Here is an 11,299-nt window from a genome sequence, read left to right as displayed (position 1 = left end):
TGCTGTTACTATTACTCCTACTACTTCTACCACTGATACTTGTAGTACTACTACTACTACTTCTATCACTTCCCATTACCTACTCTACTGCTCCATTAGTATTAATAACTATTACCTCCACTATCCTTCTCTTACTACTACTACTGCACTCTACTGCTGTTCTATTACTGTGCTTCTGTTTCTCCTGCTTCTCTATGTTTTTCTTCTCCTACTACCTGCACTATGCTGTGTACTACTACTACTATTAACTATCACTACCTTCATTAACTGCTACTTACTGCCTCACATTATAATTTACAACTATTACTTCTACCACTATACTTTCTTTACTACTCTCCTCTACTACTGTTCTATTATTTTGCTTCTGTTTCTCTGCTTCACTACTTGTTGCTTTCTTACTCCTACTACTTCCACTGATCTTGTAGGTCTACTCTATATTACTTCTATCACTACACTTCCATTACTACTACTACTACTACTGCTACCATTAATATTAGTACAACTATTACTTCTACCACTATACTTCTCTTACTACTACTACTGCCTCTACTACTGTTACTATTACTACTACTTCTATTTCTCTACTTCTACTACTGTTGCTGTTACTATTACTCCTACTACTACTGCACATTTTCTTGTGTTACTACACTACTACTCTTCACTACCTTCCATTACTACTACTACTTGCTGTAATATTATTACCCAAATTACTTCTACCACTATGCCTCTCTTCTACTACTGCTTGCCTCTACTACTGTTCTATTCAGTACTTCTGTTTCTCTGCTTCTTATGTTTAATTGCTCTTCTCCTACTATCACACATATCTTGTAGGGTACTACTACTACTTCTATCACTACACTTCCATTACTACTACTGACTACTGCTCCTTAATTTTTGAATTTACCTCCCACTTCCCTCTTACTACTTTCCTTCTCTACTTTACTATTCTATTTCTTTTTCTCTCTTCTATTATGTTGTTGTTTATTACTATCTACTCCCCCACCACCACCAATTGGCTCGTTTTTAAATATGTTTACTACTTTACTCTACCTACACTTCCATTACTACTACTACTGCCATTAATATTTAAATTTCCTCCCTTCCTCTTTCACTACTGCCTCTACTTATCATTAACTCTACTTCTTCTCTTTCTATATTTGATTCCCCTACTTTTACAACTTTTCCCACCACCACCACCAAACTATTTATCTTAATGTACCCTCTCTTCCCATTTGTTTGATACTCCACTCCCCACTTCCTTCTTCTACATTAATTGCCTAAACTTTCTCTCCTCTCCATAATTTATTTTATTCTCCCTTTTGTTCTCTTCCACTACTACTCTTTTCTATTAAATTAATTAATTTCTATTCTTCTCCACTCTCTTTTTTTCTGCACTATTGTTGTGCTTTCCTTTCTATAACTCAGCTGACTAATGCCCCACCATTTTTACTCTTTCTTATCAACCTTTAAATGTTTTCCACCCTTTAAAATTTGTTTTAATTTTTTCCCTACATACTTTCTTCTTACTTCTATTAAATGTTCTACCTTTAAACTTTCCCTCCCTACTTTGCTTTTATTCTTTTACCCTTTTAATTTTTCTACCACCTCTACTTTTCTTTTATACTACTATTTCTACCTTATTTTTTTTTTTTTTTTGACAAGGTAATTGGAATTGAATAACTTGCTCAGGGTCACATAGCTAGTAATTGTTAAATGTCTGAATCTGGATTTGAACTCAGGTCTTCCTGACTACAGGGCCAGTACTCTATCTATTATGTCATCTAGTTGCCCCTCTTTCTACTCAATACTACTACTACTTCTACTACTCCTACCATTAATACTATTTTTTTCACTACACTTCTGTGACTACTGCTTCTACTACTCCTACCATTGATACTAATACTACTTCTACCATTAATACTATTATTTTTACCACTACACTACTATTATTACTATTACTACTACTACTGTTACTATTACTCCTTCTGTTCCTCCTCAATACTACTCCTACTTCTGCTACTCGTAATACTATGACTGTTAATGATGTGTTGCAGCCCTTGGAAATGATGTCCTGGCCTTAGGAATGTAGCTACTGGGAGGGATGTGGGCCAACCCCGGAGAATGTGTGTGAAAGAAAGGGAGTTGAGCCTGATCTCTTTATTCCACCAAGCTATCCTTCAAGGATTTCCAGTTTGTCATCCAAAAGTCTGGGCTGCTATCTGCACCTGGATTCAAACAATGAGCAATTCTTTGTTTCACGAGAGAAGAAAAGTTGTTATTAGACCCCATTCCCAAACCTCCCACCAATCATGTGAACCCTAATCTCATGATGTCATTGACCCTGCTCTGTTCTTTGTACTGACTCCCCCAATCCCCAAAATGTACTTGCTTGCTCCTTGCTAAATTCCTCTCTTGGACTTTAGCCCACTCGAATTGGTGTTACGATTGTAATAAAACTTTGTCTCTTGACTTTAAAATTATTTAAGCTTCCCAAATTCTGTTGGGACACCCGTGACACCCGTGTGGAACCCCAATATATTTGGGGGCTCCCTCTGCACCCCAACATTAATAGTACTTCTATGATTATTACTAGTAGTGCTGCTGCTGTGGACAACAATGATTTAATTAGCATGGGAAATTCTTAATCAATCAATAAACGTTAATCACTTATGTAGCAGGCACTGTGTGCTAAGCACCTGGGATACAAAAAGACAAAATATAGTCTCTTCCCTCAAGGAGCTTCCAGTATACTTGGGGGAGACAACAAGCAAATAAATATATATACAAAATGAGTTAAATGTAATATAAATAGGCGATAGGTAAAAGAGGGAAATCATTGGATCCCTCTACCAAAGCAAGTTGGCAACATCTTTGTAACTTGGAGCCTGAGCAAATGCCCAGAGTGCTTCAGAGTTAAATGACTCACCCAGAGGATGTGTCTGAGGTTGGATGCTGACAACTCATATTTATGCAGTGCTTTATATTTTACAAAGCGCTTTCTCCACAAAAACCCCTGTGAAGTGGATGGATTTCCTGTTATCCCCACGAGTGGAATTATCTCATTTTCTTCATCTCTTTTTCTCTATCCATTTCTCCCTCCTGTCCACCGTAGCCTCCTCTCCTTCTGTTGTCGTTGGACAGTGCTGGATCAGTAGCCAGAAAGTCCCAGGTCTCCATGTTGCTATGTGGCCATAGGCAGGTCTCTTAGAACTCAGTTTCTTTAGCTGTAAAATGGGGTTTAAAAATGGCTGTGATATCTACCTAAATTGTTGTTAGCTTTCTGTGGTTTGATGTGTGCAAACTTCTTTGTAATCTTTTTAATGCTTTAAAAATGTCAGCTGGATGATATACTGTGAAAAACTGCAGTCCTGGTAATAGACTTGAGTCTGCTTTCTGAGGAACAGCTTAGCTGAGTCCTGGGAGGTTTTTCACTCAATCAGTGACGAATTCTTTGCACATGGCACTCATGAAACAGAGAAAAACTATAAGATGGCCTCTGTCCTTCGAAGCCCCTTTCCACTTTCTCACTGAGGATGGCCGAGAAGGAACAAAAGATGGTAAGAATCACACCATTTTGAGACTACAAAATTCAACTTAGATGTGAAATCCTTATTCAGTGACCCATGTGTAGATATACTACAGTAGGAAATAAATTCTATCTCCACATTTTCCCTGTAAATAAAACCAAAAGTAGCTTGCAACTGAGTGCAAAGACAGATCGCATGGATAAGTGAAGGAAATGGTAGAGTTATTCTTATCCTGTGCCTACAGGCAACAAGAAATATAAATTTACTTTATTCATTTGTTTATTAATTTTAAAGAAATATCATCTTTAAAATAGTTAAAGGATAGGAACAAGCAGATCTCAAAGGAAAAAAAAGACACTTTTGACAACCATATGAAAAATGCACCAAATCAGTGATAATTAGAGAAATTTAGTTTTTAAAAACCTGAGGTTCCATCTCACACTTTTTCAATTGGAGAAGATGACAAGGACAAAATGACAATTGTTGGAGGGGCTTTGGGAAAATAGGCACACTTCTGCCATCTATTGATGGAGTTGCGAATTATTCTAGCCATCCTGGAAAGCAATTTGGAATTATGTCCCCCAAATTCACTAAATTGTGTGTGTATATGTATGTGTGTATGTGTATAGACATATATACATATACATGTGTGTGTGGAGAGAAAGAGAAAGGGAGAGAGAAAAAGGAGAAAAGGAGAGAGAGAGAGACAGAGACAGAGAGAGGGAGAGAGAGAGGAGGTCATTTCCAGGCATTCTGACCTATATCTTGCCACTCGACTCAGATGAACCTGGAGAGTAAGGCTGATGATTTTGCTTAGATCTGCCTCACATTAAACAACATCCCCTTCCTGATATGGGTTATAGTCCTTTTCAAGAAAAATGGCCAAACAACAGCAATGGATGTGTATACACATGCGCTCACACACACAATGCATACTCTAACCCAGAAATATGCTATAATTAGCCATATACCCTAAAGAAATAAAAGGAAAGGGACCTATATGTACAAAAATATTTGCAGGAACGCATTTTGTCATGGCAAAGAACAGGAAACAAGAGGATGCCCACTAATTAGGGGATGGCTTGAGCTAACTATGGTATATAAATGTAATGGAACATTATTTCTTTGTAAGAAAAGTCAAAAGAGGGATTCAGAGAAACCTGAGAAAACTTATGTGGACTGATGAAGAGTGAAAAGAGTAGAACCAGGAGAATATTTATACAGTAACAATAATATTGTAAAGAATGACAACTTTGAAGGATTTAAGTTTATATTCAACCAATGTAATAACTGAGCTTAATTCCAGAGGATGCATGATAAAGTAGGCAATGTGCTATGGCAGAGAAGTGATGGACTAAGATATGGAATAAAATATACTTGTAGATGGAACTAATGTGGAGGTTTGTTTTGCTTGACTTTTGTTCCAAGGGTTTTCTTTTTCTTTATTTTTTTCATGAAGAGTGGGAAGTGCTGAAGAAAGAGGGATATTAGGGGTAGGATAACTAAAAGAGAAAATTTTTAAAAGGAAAAAGCATTATTTTTTTTAAATGCATAAAAGGAAAGAAGAGGAAAGCCAGAAAGAATCTGAGGCACAAGTAGGACACCTTTGAAAGTTACTTGCTGGATTCATTATATATTTTAAAATAAAACCATAAGAGAAAGTTTTGCAAGGATGAATATTGAAAATTATCTATGCATATGCTTTTTTAATTCAAAAGATAGTTTAATATTGGATAATAATAGATTTCCCTTCATGTAACTTAAAGGTTTACATATTATCTCATTTGGTTTTCACAATTATTCAGTGGGATGAATAAAACAAATATTATTGTTCCCATTAAATGGATAGGGCAAGAAATGCAAAATGAGCTGGGGAAGGAAATGGCAAATCACTCCAGCATTTTTGTCAAGAAAACCCCAAATGGAAACACAAATATTCATGCAAAACTGAGATCACTGAACAACAAGAAGAAAAGAAGGGTGAATTACTTCACCATTATTACTTGAACCAGAACCCCAAACTAGATATTTTGAACCTACGTGCAGTGCTCTTTTTGTACTACAATACAATTCATACTACTATTGTAATAAATTTACGTTTCTTATATTTAGGATCTCTTTGAGGTGGTAGAGTGGATAGAGTTATAGCTTGGAGGCAGGAAGATGTGAGTTCAAATCCAATCTAGGACACTTATTGGCTGTGTGACCTTAAGCAAGGTCTGTGCCTCAGCTTCCTCAGATGTAAAAATGAAGATAATAATAGCATCCTACCTCCTATGGGTATTCTAAGGAGCAGATGAAATGATATTTGTAAAGTACTTAGCCCAATGCCTAAGTACATAATCAGTACTATATAAATGCTATATGCATATGTTTTGAAAATAAAAAGCTTTAATTAAAAAAAAGAAACAGAAAAAATAAAAGAAATAAAAGATAAAAATAAAACCATAATAGCATTATGTACATAATTATATTTAATAGAGATTCATAGCTGAATGTATGACTTTTTAAAAAAAAATTCTACTATTTATGTGGAAATGTACATTTTATTTGTCATGTAAATATAGAATTTTCAAATAATTGCTAAAATCACTTCATAGCATATTTGATCATTCTGTATTGTAATATTTGTGATATTGTGAACAAATGTAACTCGTGTGCAAACACTAATAGTGGATAAAATTGAGAGATTCAATGAGAAATTGTATATATCCTCCATGTTGAATCTGCATATGTTTTGCTACTCAATGACATCAGTGCAAGGAACAGGGGCAATAGATTTAGAAACATTTTGGAAATATATAGTTCAGGAGAAAGAAACGAGAGGCCAAAGATTGAAAGTCTTCACAGAAGCCTCATGCCTCTAGATCATGAATATTTTTTCCAAGGGAAAAAAATCAGTAGATGCTGGGTATGACAAGCCTTGACTAATCACATAAAGATAAAATTGCGTATATTTTAACAGACAAGAAACAACTTGTTGTGGATGTGGGAGTTTTCTATGAATCAGTCATCTGTATACAGTCATACTGCCTACTTAGGGCAGAGAGCCAGAGATAACAAAGTTAGTAAAATAAAAAGGAGAAAAAGATGGGACGTGTGATTCAAACCACTTCATCTCAACTTACCGTTTATTATCAAATGAAATAATATTTATAAAGTGCTTAGCAGAGTGCCTGGCACACAGTAGTCACTTAATAAATGCTCATTCCCTCTTACTTATTTTAAAAAATTATTAATGATGAAAATAGGGCACAGATAGAAGAAAGGACATAGACAAAGATTACAATATTTAAAGTCACTAAGCAGTGATCAAGTCCTTATTGTGTAATAAGTGCTAGGATACAAAGACCGAGGTGAAACCATCCCTTTCTTTGAGAAGCTTCCAATCTAGCTGGAGGAGATATGTCCCTAGGGACATGTCTCCTTGTAAATTGATTGACTATAGTTTTTAAAAGTCCTTTTGGTCTTGTTGTTTCGTTATTTTTTGAACTTTATGAAAATTTTATATATTTTTATAAGTTATATGTCTACACAAAATATACATACCCATATAAATAGACATATTTGTGTATCTGTGAACACACATGAATAGGAAGGAGGAAACTCTCTAATCCTCTGAATTCATCACCTGGGAAGAAGAAGGGGACTTAATCGTCCATTTATTTCCTTTTCTAAGTATCCTCATTTCCAGCTCACCAATCAAAGGCTCCCTCTTCATTTGGTAATGAGACCTATAAAATTGGAATGGTCTAAGTCCCATGAAGAAGCATGGGCCCCAGCTTCTTCCATATGGGCTGGCTGTGCAGAGAGATGCTAAATATACTTAGAGCACACATAGTCTTCCACTGCCAAGTCCCACACACATCAATATATATAAGATCAATACAAGGTAGGTTGGGAACTAGGGGTTTTAAGAGACAGAAATGGGAATACATTCCAGCCACAAGCACGTCTGGGACAAAGGCACAGATGGCAACTCGAGTCTCGTGGGTGTAAAATGAGCAGGCCAATAAAGCTGGATTTCAGTAGTGCATGGAGTGGAATAATGTGTAAAATGACTGGAAAATTAGAAAGGGGCCAGGTTGTAATGAGCTTTCAATGGCAAACTTAGGATTTTTATTTAATCTTAGAGGTCATAGGGAGCCACTGGAGTTTACCGAGTCAGGACATGACATGCTCACACGGGCTTTGAAACATGGCAACCAAAGGCAATACTGGTTTAGCACCTAGTCTCATTTGTAAAATTTTACAGGGAAGCATGATCACTGATTTATGAACTGTATCATCTCATAAAATAGAACTGAGCAATGGAAAATAAAATTAATTTAAAGAGAACTTAATTAGAAACTCAACTGAGCAAAGTCAAACTGAGAGCATCTAAGGATGCAAATGGAAGGACAATAAATGGAAGAAAAAAGGGGAAAGATCTTCAAGGATCTTGATGGCATTTTATTTTGTCCTGTCAGGGACGACTGAGCTGTGAATTCCTGCTTGAATGCTAACATTGCAGAACTGATGTATCTATAGAAGAGATTGAAATGGACTAAAGAGAACAAAGATGGGAAAAGCAAACTGTTCCAGATGAAATTTATATGTACTTTTTTTTTTTTCCTGAGGCAATTGGGGCTAAGTGACTTGCCCAGAGTCACACAGCTAGGAAGTGTTAACCTGAGATCAGATTTGAACTCAGATCCTCCTGACTTCAGGATTAGTGCTCCATCTAGCTGCCCCCCATGTACATTTTTTTAAATCCCACTTAGCACATATTGGCACTTAACTGCTTGTTGATTACTTGGTTGTGAGTGTATTGAGGAGTTGATTCACAAGATAGATATCTTAATGAAGGAAAGATTTTAAGGGCCTTGGAAAAGCCTTAGATCAGATTAATCCAAAATTATAACAAAAAATTTTTGGTGATCATTGGATGATAATTATCACATATACTTACCAGATATTCACCACTGTGACAGAGTGATTTAGAATAGAATCCATATTAAAGAGGTATTCCTATGGATGGTGAAATGCAGGAGATGTTATTGCTTGCAAGTAACAAAAGGCTGGTTGCAGCAAATCTGGAACCACCATGGAGATTCTTGGAAGATAACTTGGAAGGTCTCGATAAGAGTTTGTTCTGACCAATCAAAGGAAAAGCTAAATAGATACAAAGTGCCAGTTATTGTCCAGATCATGGCACAGATTAGGTGGGTGACCATAGATCTCATCCATTCATTATCTTCTTGGGCAGATGATTCAAACGAACAAAAGTACTTGGCTTGTGTGTATTGACTGACAGACTTTGTATCCAAAGTCAAACAGGAGGATGAGCAGGCTGGATTGCTGTTGAGAAATTATGGAACTCTTTTAATTATGAGACTTTTCTAATGACTCCAAATTTCTCTTGGTACATCTTTTTTTTCAGATTACGAAAGATTTTATTTTATTTTTAAGAATAGCTTTTTATTTTCAAAATACATGCAAAGATAATTTTCTTTTTTTAAAAAAAAATTTATTTAATAGCCTTTAATTTACAGGTTATATGCATGGGTAACTTTAGAGCATTAACAATTGCCAAACCTCTTGTTCCAATTTTTCACCTCTTACCCCCCACCCCCTCCCCCAGATGGCAGGATGATCAGTAGATGTTAAATATATTAAAATATAAATTAGATACACAATATGTATACATGACCAAACCGTTATTTTGCTGTACAAAAAGAATCAGACTCTGAAATATTGTACAATTAGCTTGTGAAGGAAATAAAAAATGCAGGTGGGCATAAATATAGGGATTGGGAGTTCAATGTAATGGTTTTTAGTCATCTCCCAGAGTTCTTTCTCTGGGCGTAGCTGGTTCCGTTCATTACTGCTCCATTGGAAATGATTTGGTTGATCTCGTTACTAAGGATGGCCAGGTCCATCAGAACTGGTCATCATATAGTATTGTTGTTGAAGTATATAATGATCTCCTGGTCCTGCTCATTTCACTCAGCATCAGTTCGTGGAAGTCTCTCCAGGCCTTTCTGAAATCATCCTGTTGGTCATTTCTTACAGAACAATAATATTCCATAATATTCATATACCACAATTTATTCAGCCATTTTCCAACTGATGGGCATCCATTCAGTTTCCAGTTTCTAGCCACTACAAAGAGGGCTTCCACAAACATTTGTGCACATACAGGTCCCTTTCCCTTCTTTATAATCTCACAAAGATAGTTTTCAACATTCACCCTTGCAAAATCTTGTGTTCCAAATTTTTCTCTCTCCCTTCCCCCTACTCCCTTCCCTAGAAGCAAGTAATCCAATATATGTTAAACATGTGCAATTTTAAAATACATATTTCTACATTTATCATGCTGCACATCAAATCAAATCAAAAAGCAAAAAAATGAAAAAAAAATCAAGCAAAAAGTACCAAAAATGGTGAAACTACTATGATGTGATCCACATTCAGTTCCCCATAGCTGTCTCTCTGGACATAGATTACTTTCTCCAAATCTATTGGAACTGTTCCTGAATCACCTTATTATTGGAAATAGTCACATCCATCAGAATTGATCTTCATATAATCTTGTTGCAGTGAACAATGATCTCCTGCTTCTATTCACTTCACTCAGCATCAGTTCATATAAGTCTCTCCAGACCTCTCCGAAATCCTCCTGTTGGTCGTTTCTTATAGAACAATAATATTCCTTAACATTAATATATCATAACTTATTCAGCCATTCCCCAACTGATGGGCATCCCCTCAGTTTCCAGTTCCTTGCCACTACACAGAGGGCTGCTACAAACATTTTTGCACATAGATGACTCTCTCCATCACAAATCTATTGGAACTTTAAGGAGTCATCCACATCGATAAGATGGCAAATCATTTGAATACTTGATTAATTAAGAAGCTATCAGGATGGGGGCACCATCCCTGAAGTCAGGAGGACCTGAGTTCAAATCTGATTCCAGACACTTAACCCTTCCTGGCTGTGTGACCCTGGGCAAGTCACTTAACCTCAGTTACCTCAGGAAAAAAAAAGGAAAGAAAGAAAAGAAAAGAAGCTATCAGGATGATCTGACTTGCTCTAGTCATAAAGCTAGCTGAGTATATTGGATCTTGAACCCAAGTTTTACCTCCAATTCCCTTTCCACTGTAGCCCTCAACATATTTGCCAAAGAGCCTGGTGACCACATCACCACCACACAGAGAGTATTAGTGGTCAGCTCTTTAGAAGCCTCTCTAGATAGTAAGTGCATCATTAGTTACAGTAGAAAGTTAGCAACTGGCTATCTTCCTTCTCTAACTGCCCCACTCTAGGCTAACTCCTTCAGCCCCAGCCCTGCCCCATTGATTTCCTTCTCTCCACCAATGGAATTTGTCTTGAGAAGTTCATTTGAAGGCCTGTTTCATGAAGTTTAACCGACATGAAAATTGCTAGTTATAGTCTAAGAGCCAGGGCTTGGAAATGTGGAATGGATATTTCAAAGAAAGAATGAAGCAATGATTGCATGAAATGCAAAGAGATGAGCAGTAACCAAGGGAGAAGGCAAAGTAACTGCCATAATATATACCAGCAGAACTTACACGAACTGATGCGGAGTGAAATGAGCAGGACCAGGAGATCATTATATACTTCAACAACAATACTAGATGATGACCAGTTCTGATGGACCAGGCCATCCTCAGCAACGAGATCAACCAAATCATTTCTAATGGAGCAGTAATGAACTGAACTAGCTATACCCAGAAAAAGAACTCTGGGAGATGACTAAAAACCA

The sequence above is a fragment of the Sarcophilus harrisii genome, chromosome 2, assembly GCF_902635505.1.
Source record: "Sarcophilus harrisii chromosome 2, mSarHar1.11, whole genome shotgun sequence".
NCBI classification, from domain to species: Eukaryota; Metazoa; Chordata; class Mammalia; order Dasyuromorphia; family Dasyuridae; genus Sarcophilus; species Sarcophilus harrisii.
This window is presented reverse-complemented; position numbering follows the sequence as displayed.